Raw genomic sequence first — 18,485 nt, forward strand, 5'->3', positions numbered from 1 at the left:
TTTCCTTATTACATGTAATGTTACTTAGACAGTTTGTGGCACTATTTGTTCCTTTAAGCTAGAACACTTGAGACCAGCACTTGTAGCTTACCACCACTCTGTTTTACACCAGTCACTCTGCTTTACTCTACACAACTCCATCCAACTGCATTCGGCACAATGTCACCCCACTCTACACAACTACACTACTTCATCCAGCACCAAACAACATAGCGCCACCCACGCAACCCACTCCTCCACACAATACGCCTCCGCTCTATGCAACACTAATTCAACCAACTGCACTCCACACAATGCTTCACAACTGTACTCCACTTTACTCCACTCAGAGCCATACAGCACCACTCAATACAACGCCAATACATACAGCCACACCACGCAACATAATTACAATCCACATAATACCATCCAACACCACATAATTCAACTCCACCTAATTTCACACTTCTCATTACCACATAAATCCACTTTATACCACATAACAATCCGCATAAAACACTCCACATAAGTGCACTCAACTTAATTTCACTCTATATCACACTGTTCCATGCCACACTATTCAACTCCACTCACATCCATTGCACACTCGATAATTACAAAAAAAAAACATTATTCCACAAAAACACAATTCCACTACACAAAACATACATCCACTTCAATCCATAACACATAGGTAAGCAAGATTTACAACGCCAATAGTACTAACTCTTTCTCGTTTTTTTAACACACATCTGAATCTTAGCTCCTACCTATTTCCTCTTTTTTGCCACCAAACAGGTAAAGCTTTCCATATTGTCACCGACTCTTAAGGGCACTACTTTGTGTGGATTTACTTCTTGTGAACGGTAAGAATGCCACCACTTGCAGTAAAGTTAGAGAATGGCTGTAGTGGACTGGCCCACTGTCCTGTCCCAAGCTGTAGGCTGCAGTGGATGGATGAAAATGCGAATGACACAATAATAGACCAATTGATGAAAAGGGTTGGCTGAAAGCCTCTATAGCGAAGTGTGTGTGTGTATTTATATATATATATATATATATATATATATATATATATGTATATACACACACACACACACACACACAAACAGGATCCTCACTTCATCGGTGAGAATAAACAAGCCACTCCGGTTGTAAGGGGGCAGGTTCTCGGTTTTAATGGCACAACAAAAGATGCGTTTTGACCTCTCTCGGGGGTCTTGGTCACATATGTAATTTTAATAAATTCTAAATGTCTTGTCCAGGGTTCTTCAAAATCAGTCATGGAGGGCTGGAACAATGCCAGATTTGTAAGGTAACTACATGTATCTAAATGGGGGGGATGCAAAAAAATATAGCATGGATCTTGCCTTCTAGGACCGACTTTGGAGAACCCTGGTCTTGGTTAATGCCCGCAATAGAATAGAATGGAGTCAGGTAGGCTCCTTGCCTTGTATTGAAATCAAATTTGGTGGCAGAGAGTCCTGTTAGTGTCAAGGGTGCCATTCGAAATGCAAATAATTTTGCTGTTAAATTAGGGTGCCATATGGGATTTCTTACATTTAATGTCTATCACCCAAGTATACATTTTTTATACTATACTTCCTTCTTTTAAGAGCAATGTCTTGCAGTTGTTACTATTACACTCTTTTATCTTTCTCAATGTTCCAATCTCAGAAGGATGGTTGACTGAGTTTGCTCTAAAACTCAATGCCAATCCACATCACTCTACGCTTCGTCATTCTATTCGATAACACCACTCTACTCTTCCATTCTGACACCACCACTCTGCTACCACTGTTCTCAATGCCCCTTTACTCACAACTTAAGACCACTGCATTTCATGCCAATGTATTCTACGCCACTCTACTATATAACACTGCAGTCTACAACAGTCTACTCTGCCCTTTCTGCCACTGAACTCTACGCTACTGCACTCTAAGTCTCACCACTCTTTTCTGCACCACTATTCTGCTCTTTGCTGCTGCACTCCACTGTACTCCGACGCTCTGCAAGACTGCACTCTACTCCAATGAACTCAATGCCATGCTACTCTGCACGACTGCATTCAGTCACTGCACGCTACACCACTCTACACACCTAGCTTTGTCACTTCACTCTGCACCCCTGCGCTTGTCACTGCACTCTATTCTGCACTGCTCAACTGTACTGTCCTCTGCATCACTACACACTGCATCCCGCCATACCACTCTAATCTATTCTGCACCACTGCAGTCTATGCCACTGAACTCTACCCTACTCCGGTCTACACCTCTGCAATCTACGCTGCTCCACTCCACTCTACTCTCCACTCCATATTTAACGCAGCGCAGCACAATTGCATAATTCACTAATGGCATCCTCCTAAGAGAGTGTATGAAAGCTTCTAAGTTCTTTCGCTATTCAGCAGTCAGTAAGCGCTCATTACGGGGTCTGCCAGGATGAGCTGCCAGAGGTGGGAAGACTCCTCCGCACTTTTCCAAATGGCCATCCACACCTTATGCATCAGCCGTATCCGGCGTTGCGATTGCTTATGGCAGAAATTTCTGAATATCATTTTATGTTCTCCTACAATCCCCAACGCACACACACAACCCTACGCTGGTCAAAACATATATTTTACCAAAACAACTTCCATTCTGACCAATCTCCATCATATTCAAGAGGGTTTTTTTAAATATATATCGCTAATACTAGCCTGCCACTCCTGAATTTGTTTAGAGCTTGCTTGCTGTGCCAAGAGGGGGCGCTCAGTTTGGACAATTGTGGAAGCTGTGACTGTAGCACAATCTTTCTGGTACTACAGGGGGCAACTTGGTCCACAAATTGCACCTCCGCTTTAGAATATCACATACTTTCAACCAGTTTATCAGCCAGCCTATTACATTCATATCCAACATGAGACGGTCAGTGGTGACGTCACCCAGCGGCGTGCTGTTATCTCACTTTAAAATAACTGTGGCCTCTGCTTTCTATGTCACCTCACCCCCCATATGCGCTTCCACAAGCACCCCCTCACCCACCACATGCACCCCACCTCAACCCCCACATGTGCCCCCCACTTGCGCCCCCTCACCCCCCACATGCTCCCCCTCACCCCACACATGCTCTCCCTCACCCCCCACATGCCACCCCCTCCCCACCCACATGCGCCCCCTCACCCCCCACTTGCACCCCCTCACCCCCCACATGCGCCCCCTCACCCCCCACATGTGCCCCCCTCACCCCCTCACATGCTCCCCCCACTTGCACCCCCTCATCCCCACTTGCACCCCCTCATCCCCACTTGCACCCCCTCATCCCCACTTGCACCCCCTCATCCCCACATGCGCCCCCTCACCCCCCACATGTGCCCCCTTCACCCGCCACTCCTCTCAACAACTCTTATCACTTGCCTGGCTCACTCTTACTGACTCACTCTCTCACGGACTCACTCTCTCACGGACTCACTCTCTCACGGACTCACTCTCTCACGGACTCACTCTCTCACGGACTCACTCTCTCACGGACTCACTCTCTCACTGACTCACTCTCTCACTGACTCACTCTTTCACTGACTCACTCTCTGACTCACTCTCTCTCACTGACTGACTCACTCTCTCTCACTGACTGACTCACTCTCTCTCACTGACTGACTCACTCTCACTCACTGACGCACTCTCACTGACGCACTCTCACTGACGCACTCTCACTGACGCACTCTCACTGACTCACTATCTCACTGACTCGCTCTCTCACTGACTCGCTCTCTCACTGACTCGCTCTCTCACTGACTCGCTGGCTCTCACTCACTCACTGACTGACTCTCTCACTGACTAACTTACCTTCACCCTCCTGTTATTTATGCCTCCCCCCCCATACCAAAAAAAACGGCAGATACAAGTTGCCAGCATTGAAAGGACAAAAAAACCTCCAGACGTTATTTAATATGGTCGTTAAGTTGTACATAATGTTTCTTTGGTCATATCTAAGGTAACAAAAATGCTCCTGCCACTTCTTTATTATAACTTTTCAGCATGCAGCAGAATCTGTACAGCACAGCTTAAAGACATTGGTAAAGTCAATATATCTTGCTAAACACTTAAAAGTTCCCAAAGGCGAGACCTATTGGCTATGCCAATGCTTGTTATTATTTAGTTGTGTAAACCAGATGCTTCATCCATAGAACATTGGAGGCATTTCCTATTCATGCCCCCAGTGCTTTTCTTTGCACTTCGTAGGTATTATGTGATTGATTTTTTTTCAGCTTAACCTATTTGATCATTATGATCATATTCTAAATAATGTAATAAACACTGGATATTAAAAATAAAGTAAATACATAAGAACTATGCTATATTTTACTACTAAAAAGGCAGCCACAATTGCAGTTACCTTGCAGTTAAAGGGACTTGATTTGAATGGTGCAGCAGGTGCAGTGGCACCAGTGTCAAAAGCTCCAGGGACTCCACTAAACCCAGAGTATTGCTAACATTTAAAACTAAATAGGCAGTCACAATTTCAGTTACCTTGCATGTGAAAGGGGCTTGATTTAAATAGTGCAGCAGGTGTAGTGCCACCAGGACCAAAAGTTGTCATAACTGCACTAAACACCAAATATTGCTATATTTTATTACTAAAAAGGCAGTCACACGTGCAGTTATCTAGCAAGCACTAGGGCCACAATTTCAATAGTGCAGCAGGTGCAATGTCATCAGGACCAAAAGCTCCAGGCACCCTACTAAACACCAAGTATTGCTATATGTTATTCCTAAACAGGCAACCACAAGTGCAGTTAGCTTGCAGGCAACAGGGTCATCATTTCAATGGTGCAGCAGGTGCAGTGACACCGGGTTCCAAAGCTCTAGGAACCCCTCCAAACACCAAATATTGCAATATTTGACTACTAAACAGGCAGTCACAAGTGCAGCTACCTTACCGGCAATAGGGTCATGATTTAAATGGTGCAGCAGGTCCAGTGGCACCGGGCCTAAAAGTTGTCAGAACTCCTCTAACATCAAATATTGCTATGTTTAACTACTAAATAAGCAGTCACTAGTGATGTTACCTTGCAGGCATTATCAGCATTATTTGAATGGTGCAGCAGGTGCAGTGGCACCGGGCCAAAAGTTGTCAGAACTTTACTAAACACATAATATTGCTATTACATCAATTAATTCTGTTATTTCCCTCTTTGAAAAGTTTGCTATTGCTTACCAGCACTAAACCACTAGTAACGGCGCAGTATATTGCCTTTTTGTACATAAATGAGTCATAACACTTTAACAGTTTCTGTAACATATTGTACAACTACTCAGCAACCTACAACTCACAACAAAATACCAGCCTATTATTGATCACATAGGTGAAACCTAATGCGTTTACAAATGCTTGTTGGAGTAATCTGTTCTGCAAACAAACTAAGAAACTACTGATTTCCTAACTTCTTGTGTATGGCAAAGGTTTACACATTACTCTTCCAGATATATTAACAAAACATCCGCATATTGAAATAGTAATGCTGTAAGGAATACAGCCAGAACCAATCCTAAGGTAATACATCCCCATCATGAAGTCATGTGTGTGTGTGTGTGTGTGTGTGTGTGTGTGTATATATATGTATATGTGTGTGTGCATATGTGTGTGTATATATGTGTATATATATATATATTACCTACTGGCGGTCGCCAGTAGGTATATATAGTTAGGATTTTTTCTCTATGGGTTTTTTGAAAATTCTATGTCTAATAACTTTGGCGTTTGTGGACGGAATTGGCTGAAATTTTCAGGAAAATGGAACATTTTGTTTCTGAGCAGCCCCTGAAAATTTTGGGGGGGTTCGTCCAGGGGGGGCCGAGAAAAAAGGGGGGTCCCAAAACGTGTTTTTAACATTGAGTTTTCCATAGGGCGGTTAGCCTCACTTTTAGCCCGAACGGCTGAATGGATTTGCACGAAACTTGGCAAAATTGTAGGGACTGGTAGCCCGATGTGCCTTTTGTAGGTCTCAATATATGTGCTCCAGTGGATTTTGAGAAATTAACGTTTAAAAAAAGATATATATCTGTAAGCGCGCTCTGGGCAGCACTCCGGTCCGCGGACCTTAAGCGTACCGGAACTTCGCGTAGCTAAGCTGATTGGCTCTCCGGTGTCTGTCAACATTCTAAACAGTCCGGAGCGGCCGCCATCTTGTCTCTCGGTAGGATTGAGAGACAAGAGGAGGCCAAAACAAAGGGGGAAATAACCATAAGGGGGCATACTAGCTCCTCCCTGACCCCCTAGGTTTGATGTGGAGGCTTTAAAGGGGCCCCGCTAAGCAAAAAAAAAAAAAAAAAATTTTTTTTTTTTTCGTGGTTAGCGCCCGGTACGCGAACCGGGAAGCGTTCTGGGGAGCGTATCACAATGAAAAATGAATGATAGACTTTTCAAATGCTGTATGTTAATTGATTGTTGGTTTTGTTGATTATTATTTTTTTTTTTTTTTAAGTTTTTTTTATTGTGTTTCATAATTTATTAAACTTTCTAACATTTCATTGTCAGAAATTTCATAATCATGGAATATAGATTGTAGTCTCTGAGGTTGTAAAATGTCCTCATTTGCAAGGAGGTTATCTACTGCTTGTACACATTGCAGTAGTTCTTGGTCCCAAGATTCATCCATAAATTCAATCTCATTTGGATCAATGATTTCTGTGTTGGACTCTGGAAGGACAATTTCAAATGAAATGTTTTGTTCACTTTCCATTTTTCCTGAAATTTGCATAAAAAAAATATATATTAGTAGAGGTAGGGCACTGTTGGGATTAATTTTAGATAGGCAGTTTTTAACAGAGAATTTATCTTTGGGCAGTGTATAGTATCAGAGTGGAAGTAGGAATATAAAAAAGTGTATCTAAATTTATAAGTACTACAGAGGGATAGTATATAACTAACAGAAAAAGTTTGCCATATTAACTTAAAGTGCTCAATATACTTCAGTTTTAAAAATAACAACTTACCTTTAAAAAGAAGTTGAAGTTATTAATGAAAATTCTAATAGAAATGTACACCAGGAAGTAGTAGTCAAAATGGCTGTGTTTCCTTCTCTTCCTTTATATATATTCGGGTACATAACCAATCAAATGTCAGGTAAAAAAAGTAGAAAATGAAAGTAACATTTTAATTGGTTGTCAATTCCAACACTTCAGATGTGTTTTGTGAAGTAATTTACCTCACGGTATTTAGTGAGTTCTATAGGCTAAATGGTTAAATGGAATTCCAATCAAATTTGTGAAAATGGTAGGGATTGGTATGTAGTATGAGCTAATCTATATTTGGTGAAATTGTCTCAAGTGGCTTTTGTGTGAACTACTTTCCCACCTTTTTTGATGGTGCGCTTCCCAGGAAGCGACCCGGTACGCGAACCGGTGAGCGCCCTGGTACGCGAACCTTAAGCGTAACGGGAGTCCACCATTTTGTGTTTCGGTCGAATTATGATACAAGATGGAGGGCAAATAATGTTCAGAATAGGTAGAAGGGGGCATGGTAGACTTATCTTGACCCCCTAGGTTTTGTGAGGGTGGCTGAGGAGGCCCATATGTGCGAAAAAAAAACATTTTTTTTTAAAATTTCGCGAGGTTAGCTCCCGGTACGCGTACCGGGTAGCGCCCCAGGGAGCGTACTTTGTTGAAAATTAGTGAAAAAAGTTAGAGTAAAATAATAATTGTGAGTGATTAGATGTAGGGTAGCTCTGAGAAGAGCTTTTGGGGTTATGGTACATTTTGGTACTTATAAGTAGGTACCAATGCACATTTTTAAATTCAGAGTGAAAACTCTGTTGCCCTCATCTGAGAAGTGAACTCCATCTCCTCTGTAGATATCTTGCATGTAGTAACGCAAGTTATTGTTGTACAGGGAGCCCATTCCATGGTCTCTCATGTAAGCTGAAACAGATTTGTTTACATGCTTCCTCGACTTCTCAATTTGTGGACAAAATTGGTTTGACCACCTCCATTTCTGTCTTTGGCATATATTTGAATATACCAAGGCAGTCTGAGGAAAAAGTGCCATCAATTGCTCAAAGGTGTCCTTTAAAAGCATTTCCAGACCTACCCCAGTCAAAGTGCCCAAATCATTACCTCCACAGTGCACAATTAACAGGTCAGGTTTTGGCAAATGCATAAAGGTTTTCACCAATGGTATCAATTGGTGACATTTTAATCCTCTGTGGCCAAACCACTTAATTTCCACATCTTGTAAATTGAGGTTAGGTAAATTCCTGCTTTCAACGTACCTTTGAGCCCAGTGAATATAACTATGACCAACAATCCAGACAGAAAACATGGTGAGAGAAGGTTCTCCTGCAGTCAGATGAAGTGTGGCAATGAAATGGCAGTTGAAAAAATGTGAGTTTGAAATGAAAAAAACTGTGGAGTTTCTGTGTTCATGAAGTAGTAACAGTGATTGGTGGATTTTGATTGATGAAAACAGAAAGTTAGGGTGTAGAGATGTGTTCTTTGAAAGATGTATTTTGAGTGGTCAATAAAAAATCATTAAATGAAAGAAAGCACTGGATATGCAGGTGCACTGAGAGTTCAGAGTTCAATTGCAACATTGTTGTGTGAATTTGCAAACACCAGAGTTTCTCCAAGAGGTGGTTGCTATGGAAAATAGGCAGAAAGGGCAGAGGGGGAAGGGTTTTCATTTGAAAAAAAGTGAGGGAAGAGTTTTGATTGGGTGACATGAGAAATATGTGTGAAGAATTACACCATTTCTGTGCTTTTGATAGCTGCAGACTCTGGAGTGCATACCTTTTGCTCTGCTGAAGACAAATTGGTGTGTTTCTGAGACTGTTTTCAAACTCAAAGTATTTGCTAAGGTGAGAAAATATTTCTTTACTTTAGATAGAGAATAGTGTGCTTTAAGGAGAAAATTATGATTTATGTGGCGCAAATTGCTTGTAAATATGCTCTCACATGTGCATGGAAAATTTAGATTTTGAATGTTTGTGTTAAATAGCTATGTTAAAAGTGACCAAACCATGCTGGGAAGGCAATCAAAAAACGCTTTCAATATATATATATATATATATATATATATATATATATATATATATATATACATATATATATTCACAGAAAAAACCATAGGTTATAGACCATATATAGTTAGGAATTAGCATTTACAAAACCTTGAAAATTCACTGAAAAAACCATAGGTTATAGACCATATATAGTTAGGAATTAGCATTTAGAAAACCTTATTTTACTCACACAAAACCATTGAAATTCCATATATAGTTAGTTGCACTAACTATATATCGCGCACCCGCAATCCACTGCTGATGATGTCACATATTACATCATTCATGACATGGTCAGTGACATCACTGATGACATCACTGATGACATCTCAAATGACATCACTGATGACATCATCTAGTGTCTGTGTGTTTTTGTAAAGTTTAAATACGTTTTACATATTGAAGAATGAGTGGATGTATGGAAGACTGAGTGTGTGTGTGGCTGGCTGGGAGGTGTGTGACTCTGTGCATATCAATGTGTACTTGTATCAGTGATTGTATAAGAGAGTAAGTATGTGTTAGTATATGTGTGAAAAGTATGGTGTTCTGTGTTTAACTATAGATGAGGAAATCGAAGTGTGATTGATTCTTCACAGGACTGACTAGGTGTATGAGTGCATATGATAGTGTTCTAATAATAACTGACTGTATGTATGAGTAATTGTATGGGTGAATGAGTGAATGTGTGTGTAGACGTACGAATCAGTGAGTGCGTATGTAGTAACTGGTATTGGTGTGTCATGATGTCATCAGTGATGTCATTTGAGATGTCATCAGTGATGTCATTTCAGATGTCATTAGTGATGTCATCAGTGATGTCACTGAAGTATGGTGTTCTGTGTTTAACTGTATAGATGAAGAAATGGAAGTGTGATTGATTCTTTACAGGACTGACTTGGTGTGTGAGTAACTCCATGGATGAGTGGCAGTGTGTGACTGTCTGCATAGGTGTATGAGTGCATATGATAGTGTTGTAATAATGAGTGACTGTATGTATGAGTGATTGTATGGGTGAATGAGTGAATGTGTGTGTAGACGTAGGAATCAGTGAGTGCGTATGTAGTAACTGGTATTGGTGTGTCATGATGTCATCAGTGATGTCATTTGAGATGTCATCAGTGATGTCATCAGTGATGTCATTTGAGATGTCATCAGTGATGTCATCAGTGATGTCACTGACCATGTCATGAATGATGTAATATGTGACATCATCAGCAGTGGATTGCGGGTGCGCGATATATAGTTAGTGCAACTAACTATATATGGAATTTCAATGGTTTTGTGTGAGTAAAATAAGGTTTTCTAAATGCTAATTCCTAACTATATATGGTCTATAACCTATGGTTTTTTCAGTGAATATATATATATATATATATATCTATCTCAAATCAACAACTTGGCTCTCCGTTTCTTTTGCCAAATAACACACGAACTCCAAATGCTGAAGAAAAAGCCTTTAATGCAGTTTAAAGGCAACCAAAATACTCTACGCGTTTCGGGAGCTTACCTCCCTTGCTCATGAGTGAAAGTGTTTAGGATCTCAATAGGTTTTAAATCAACATGTGACATTTCCTGTGCATAATCATAGAAAGCAGACTAGTGCTGCAAAGAATAAATGTGAATAGTAACTAACGAAAACATTACTACATATTCCCAGTTCATATGTTAGACAGCTATATAGTACATATTCTGAAGAAAAATGTTTTATAATTTCTCTTAAACATAATTATTACAATAAGTTTATAATTTTATGGAATTTCCAACCTGGTTAATTTTCCCTTGGATTAACAAAAATTGTGTTTTTCCTCACTAGCTCTTGGCTAATTAATTACTCTATATTTTTCCACAGAGCTTCCACTTTTCTCTTGCCCCAGTGGGCATATGAAATTCAGTTCATTTCCGTTTGTCCAATTAGTTATTCCGCCCAAGTGGGCATCACCTTCTACCTCCCTCTATGTTCTCATAAGCTCTGAAACATTCATTCTCTTCATATATCGTCTCACTTGAAAGCTGCCACTAGTTCATATTTTCTTCCTCTTTCTGTCTTCGTTAGTATCTAAGAAATATATAAACAAAGAAAACAATTTACCACTTCTATTCTCCCATTCCCCATTGTGATTAAAAATCATTCTTTTCTTATTGTGAGACAAATATACTTCATCATTTCGGTCCTAAAGACTTACATGGTTAAAAAAAACTGTGGTAACCCCTCAGACAGTTAACAGAAAATTCTCATTTAGGTCCGCCATTAACTTCTTACAAAATGTCTATACTCTCATTACCTCTAACACCTCTTATAAGTTCTCAAAGCAAAACTCAAACACATGATTTTTCTTAGCTATTTCTGACAAGGCATAGTTTGCTCAATCCTTTACCCTAGATGTGTTTCTAGTTCTTCGTCACAGTTATGTCCTATCGGGGCTGTTGTTTGATACTTAATAATGAATCTGGATTCCAACCTCCGAAGTTTTTGTATTTTGTTCCCCCCTCTTTCATCATGTTTCACCATGTCTAAAACACAGAACCTCAGTAAGTTGGTATTTTGATTATGTTCGGCCTGGAAATGTCTTGCCATGGGGTATGCTTTATCACAGTTTTTTATTGCCCTTAAGTGTTCCAAAATCCTGATTTTGGCTTTATGTATGGTACTGCCTATATAGGCCTTTCCACAGGGGCAGAACAAAGCATACACTGCGAACTCAGTGTTACATGAGGTATATTCCTGTATTATGAAGGGTTTAGTCATTGGTGAGAGTTTTACTTCTTTACAGTTCTTACTGTGTTTGCACGCTTTGCAATTTCTACATGGAAAGAATCCTTGTATTCCCCTTGGTTTTTCCTTCCCTTGTACTATTGCACTGCACAATTCATCTTTCAATGATTTAGATTTTTTAAAAGTTATTTGGGGATATGATTCAACATATTCCGAAATTTCAGGGTCTGTCTGTAGAACCGGCCAGAAATTAGTCAAACTCCGTTTTACCAAGGATGCCTGACTACTGTAAGTGGTGATGAAGCGCGTTTTCATACCCTCACCTATTTCTTCATTTTGCCTCTTTTTTTCTTCCAGAAGTGAATCTCTGCTTTTTTCTGGCGCTATCTTTTTCGCCCTTTCAATGGTCTTTTCCGCATATCCTCTAGCTCTAAATCTTTCAGTCATATTCTTTTCTTCTTCTTGGAAGCTTGCGGTTGTGCTGCAGTTTCTCTTTGCCCTCAAAAGTTCACCTACTGGAATGCTCTGAATGAGTGAACTGTGATGGCAGCTGCGTGCATGCAGCAGGCTATTGCCTGCTGTCGTTTTCCTATAGAGGACACTCTCCAATTGATTATTTTCCACTTTTAACCTTAGATCCAGAAAATCAAGACTATCCTCTGCCCATTGACTGGTAAACTGCAGGTTAAACTCATTTGAGTTCAGTTCATCCACAAAGCTCTTTGCTTCTGTTTCTGTGCCTGCCCAGACCACAAAGATATCATCTATGTATCTTACCCATTTGATGACCTTCTCCTTGTACATTGACGATCTATAAACTACCTCCTCTTCCCAGTACCCCATGAAGAGACCGGCAAAGCTCGGCGCAAAGCAAGTCCCCATGGAAGTACCGAGGACTTGCCTGTAGATTTTACAATCGAAGAGGAAGTAGTTTTGGGTCAGACATAGTTCCATTATTTTCAACAACATTTGTGTGTGGTAGAGGTAAGATATTGACCTTTTGGATAAGAAATGCTTGCAGGATATATATATATATATATATATATATATATATATATATATATATATATATATATATATATATATATATATATATATATATATATATATATATATATACATACATATACACACACATACACACACACACAGACCAGACTTAAAATAAAGCTATGAGTCAGGTAGGCTCCTCTCCTTGTATTGAAGTCACATTTGGAGGCAAGGAGTCCTATTAGTGTCAAGGGAGCTGTTCTCATTGCAAATGATTCTACAGTGAAGTTAGGATACCATATGGTGATTTTTCCTACATTAAAGGTCTATCACCAAACTATGATTCATTTTTTATACTATACCTCCATCTTTTAAGCGCTATATCTTACAGTTGTTGCTATTACACGCTTTCCTATTTCTCCATTTACCAGTCTCAGAAGGATGGTAAAATAAGTTCTCTACAACTCTATGCCACTCCACCTCACTCTACTCTCTGCCCCTCCACAACACTCTACATTTTGCCACTATACTCGATAACACCACTTTGTGTCACCACTTGACATCACCACTCTGCTACCACTACTCTCAACGCCTTTCTAGGCCCCTGGACTTCTTGCCAATGTATTTTACAGCACTCTACCATATACCACTTCACTCTACGACAGTCTACTCTGCCACACTACACTCTCTGCCACTGAACTCTACGCCACTGCATTCTAAGCTGCACCACTATTTTACTCTGCGCCCCTGCACTCTTGATTCTCAGCTCTACAAGACTGCATTCTCTGAAACTGAATGGCATGCTACTCTGCACGACTGCAGTCTAAGTCACTGCAATCTGCATTGCTCTACGCCACTCTAATCTATTCTGTACCATTGCACTCTACACTACTCTGTCACTGCACTCTGCTCCACTCTGCTCTACACCTCTGCAATCTACTCTGCACCACTCCACTCTATGCCACTCTTCTCTGAAACAATCTACTTTACACCACTGCAATCTACTCTGCGCCAATGCACTCTACACCACTCTACTCAACCAGTGCACTCTACGCCAGTCTACTCTGCGCCACTGTTTTTTTACACTGCTTCAATCTAGGCTACTGCACTTTAACATACTCTAAGCTTTGATACTCCACTCGGTGATGCTCTACTCCATAAACCTCTACTCAACTATTTGCCACTCCACTCTACAACACTACTACATGCTATGTCACTCTTCAACACTACTCAACAATGCTCTACCTAATCCCCTCCCCTCCATGCCACTTTAGTCCACTCTATTCTAAAATATACTACTCCATGCCACTCCACTCAGACACTCGATTCTACAACACTTTACTCCACTCTCCTACACGACTCCACTTTATGCCACTCCACAACAATCTAGTCTACGCAACACTTAACGCCACTCTGTTCTACACCACTCCATGACACACTGTCGCTAGAATCTATGCTACTTCATCACATTGCACTTTTCAACATGCAACTCTTCTTTACCCCACTAACTTTTAGCCGTGCTGAACAGCCACGCTCGTGTACAATATGGCTAAAACATATTGGCAAATACAATAGCTCTTGCAAAGGCCAGACCATTTGGCTTTGCCAATTCTTTTTCATTTTAACCGATACTACAGACCATCGACAAAAGACATTGACAAGTCACATGGTCAAAAAGGCAAAACCTATTGGCTTTGCCAATGCTTGTTTTTGTATCCATTATTTGCTCTGCTAACAAAGTAATAAAACTGTATTTCTTAACATCTTGTGAATGGCAAACAAGTATTACTACTGGAGTTCACCCTAGAACAATACTTCTGCATTTTGACACCGCCATGCCGTAATACAGCCAGAACCCATCCTGCGGTAATACATACCCATTATTAATTAATCAACTAGTACGGTTCCAGTCACACTCTAAAGTTATCCTTGGATCATCCATGAGTAATGCAGCCTCATTCTGAAGTCATCACAAAATGATTCTGTAATATTACAGCCCCATCCTGAAATACTCAAAAGATCTTCCTGGAGTAATCCAACCTAATCTGAAATCATCATGGGCTCATTCTGGAGTAGTACAAGGTCATCACATGTTTTCTACTGAAGTAATCAGGAACCCATCCTGGAGTAATCCACCCTAATCCTGTAATCAGCATGGGATCATCCGGCAGTAGTTCAAGCTCATCACAGCTTTTCCACTGAAGTAATCAGCCCCTAATCCTGGAGTAGTTTCTCTGATGACTCTAGATAAAGTCATTCCATTTAAATATTTTGCCCTGTGGGCAGACTTCAGGATGGCTTCGGATGACATCCCCAGTTAATTGCAGGAATCGCCTGGCTGAAGTCATCGAATGACTTCAGAATCACTCCAGGATGATCTTCCTTTTTGACTTGGGTGAACCCGGTTACCCAGGTTCGAGGTCGACTGCTCTAGCCACACGGCTAACTCCTCTCCCAAAATCCCAGAAATACTTGCTAGGCCCATAGAAATACACTCCCTGAGACCACTCCTAGTTCAAAATTGATGACAACGCAAATTGTTAAGAATTCGCACACTCTGCATGCAAATGCAAATGCCAATACACCATACACCTACTTGGTGTTACGTTCTGTATTATCTGAACATATACAAAGAGAATTAGCTTGCCATAGTAAACCGCACATTTACGTGGAACAGTATATCAGACATGGAGCATCATGCATTTATTAAACTATGCTCTAATGTGGTTATTGCCCATGCATCTGAAAACAAGCCATTCTCAATGTTGTGTTTTAGTGGACACATCTACTATAATCAATGGTACACTCTTGTGAACTTAAGCGGGGATGTCAGTATAGAGCGAACGTGCTATCTACGCCAGCCTTGTTTCATGTAGCAGACCTGCCCCAGTGTGATTAAGCCAAAGTAGTTACGAGGGGCAGGCCTGTCATCTTTTATTTTTATTTTAGTGTGTTTATGCCCTGGAGTAATGCTTGTGCGTGGTTTGGTCCAAACCTTGAGGGAGGAGGACTCGAGGGCAGGTGGCCTGCGAGTCCTTCTGTACACAGGAATTTTCTGGTAACATAAGGTGAATTCTCTTGGTGGAAAGGTTTGTTGTATCTAGTCACATTTTTGCCTCATCTTTAAGTGGCATACATTTTTTTTTAACATAGTCTCTGTCTATATGATGCGCTCCTATGTCCTGTGACAAGGTTCGCGCTAATACTACCAAAAATAAAATGTGCTTTCTACCTATCACCCACACTCTTTTTATTTGATCAAAGACTTAACAACAGTGTTAACATTTGATGTTAGAGAAGCCATCTATTGGCCGAAATGCACAATGTGAAACTGGAAAATCTGGGATTACTCTCAGTTTTCTGCATGATCCTAGGCAAACACTTTATTTCACCAGGCCTCCCTTTTTAGGTCTCGCCTAGCGACGCAGTGCATGCGGTGTCCGCCTTGGCGAGACCTATTGTCGTGGGTTTTGCTTCTGAAGGAGGACAGGAGCTGTGCAAGCACGGCCGGCTGTGCAAGCACGGCCGGACAGGCGATGTGCACGTGTACGGCTACCGTTGTTTTAGCATAGGAATAGAATGGAATGGAAACTGTTCTTGTATAGCGCATGGCTACCCGGGAGTATCCCAACGCTTGGAACATAGGGAGGCGGAGTGGGCAGGGTTATTTTTTTAAGGAAAGACCCAAGTTTTTAGTTTCTTTCGGAAGGTGGGGTGGTTGGTTTCTTGACCAAGGGGGAGGGGAAGGGAGTTCCATAATTTCGATGCATTGTAAGAGAAAAGACGGCCTCCGGAGCGGGACTTCCTAATTCTGGGTACTTCTGCCAGGCGGAGGTCGTTGGAGCGCATAACGCGCACATGACGCGCTTTCACTTTCCTAGTCCACGCGCCGTGCACGAGCACGGCGTCTCGTTTCAGCCCTCGGTGCCTATAATCAGTCTCCAGTGTCAGCTCTAAGCTTGTTTCAGTTTAATATGGGCTTATTCTAAAAGACTTTGTATATATCAGAGGGAAATAAACAGCTACGAAAGGCTGTTTTACCCACCCCTAAATTTTGCATAAGCCAGGTTGTGCGAGAGAACAGTAAATTTAAGAATAAATGTACATACCCCTTTTTCAGTTGGACCTGGCACTGCTCTGTGTAGTGTGTATTAGCATCTGCACCACACAGGCTGTGCTGTCTTTTCCACATCTCACTGGCACTGCCTCTAAGCAAATTTGATGGTCTTCAATTCTGTCTTCTTGGCGGTAACCGAGCAATACCCTCTTCTGCCACACCGTCCGTGTGCCTCCCATTCAAAGACCAGCTGAGTATATACAGTGTGCATGGTGTTCATATATGAAACAAGGGGTTGACGTATGAAATCGCAGATGGCCATATTGGAGAGGTAGTTCCTTTCCGGTCAGAATCCAAATCATTAAGGCTAAGCTGCTAGCATGTTACAGTCTGAACATTTTATTGACATTGTCTTCCACAGTGATAGAGGAAACTCAAGATATTATACTTTGAGAAAATATTAATTGAATACTTTATATATGATTAACTTTCATTTTAATGAAACAAGACGTTCTAAAGATACTTTTAAAATTAATCTACTTGTTTTCTCTTTTTCAGGGCATACATTTGATTGAAAACGGGTGAAAAGCTAGAATTTTTCAATGGCTGCTTTCTTGTTTTGCATATTGAGTGCGCCAACAGGGGCGAGGACACCACAGGTTGATATGCTTGTCATTTTTCTGTTCAATGGCACACCTCTTTGAGAGACTAATAGCGATTTAACTGTATTATGGTAATGAACGATAATGTGTCGACATTATGGAGGTTGAAACTGAAAACGTGCGGTGCTTCTGAAATGGTGGCAAAGGTTGCGTGTAGTCTCGGGATGAGGAAGTTCTCTGGCTGAATGCCGGTTGAAGACTAGGACTGAGTGTGTGAACTTGGTAGGATAAGTGTGAGGACTGCTGATTACTTTCTGCCCAGCAGTTAAGCATAAATAACTCTGAAAGCCAGTAGAATAATTAGTTTAGGCTAAGAGGATGGGAGTGTGGATGACGGGTTCTGTGTAGCAACTTGCGCTGAATGCACTGGACTATTTAAGTGTACCTCAGCCACCAGTTCCTCCTGACAGACGGGCGTAAGTAACCTGGAAGAGCTAGTCCTTCTGAGCGTTTGAGTGCTGGAAGAACAAGCATTTGCAATGCAATAGGTCTCGCATTTACACGAGTTTAAGCTATTGGCATCGTAAATGACAATACCTTTTATTTATGTTTTAAAAAACAAAACTAATAGGCACTGTCATTTACAATGTCAGTAGCTTAAACTTGCATAAATGCGAGACCTATTGCATTGTAAATGCTTGTTGTTCATAGTCACAGAATAGAGCACCTTCAAGTATGTGAGTGCAGGATGTCTGCTGCTGAAAACGTTGCTTCTGTATAACTTAATAGCCTATCATGTACCGCAATTTATTGTAAGAATTTAGGGCATATACTAGGTGCACATCACCCCTGCCTTGTCTCGGAGTTCCCTAATAGCATTGCCCTCATTGCGCGGGCAGGAACATTCCATAGTACATTTTAAACTCTCACTTGTATGTATGTATGTATGTATTTTTGTATAGCGCATTACTCACCGTTCGGTCTCAGAGCACTCGCGAATGGGCTGGGCTATGGAGGACTGGCGTGGAATTTAATTTCTGTTAAAAAGCCAAGTTTTAAGGTTTTTACGAAAGGTTTTGTGGTTTGGGTCCGTTCTAAGAGATAGAG

The sequence above is a fragment of the Lissotriton helveticus genome, chromosome 5_1 (genome assembly GCF_964261635.1).
Source record: "Lissotriton helveticus chromosome 5_1, aLisHel1.1, whole genome shotgun sequence".
In the NCBI taxonomy this organism is placed as follows: Eukaryota; Metazoa; Chordata; class Amphibia; order Caudata; family Salamandridae; genus Lissotriton; species Lissotriton helveticus.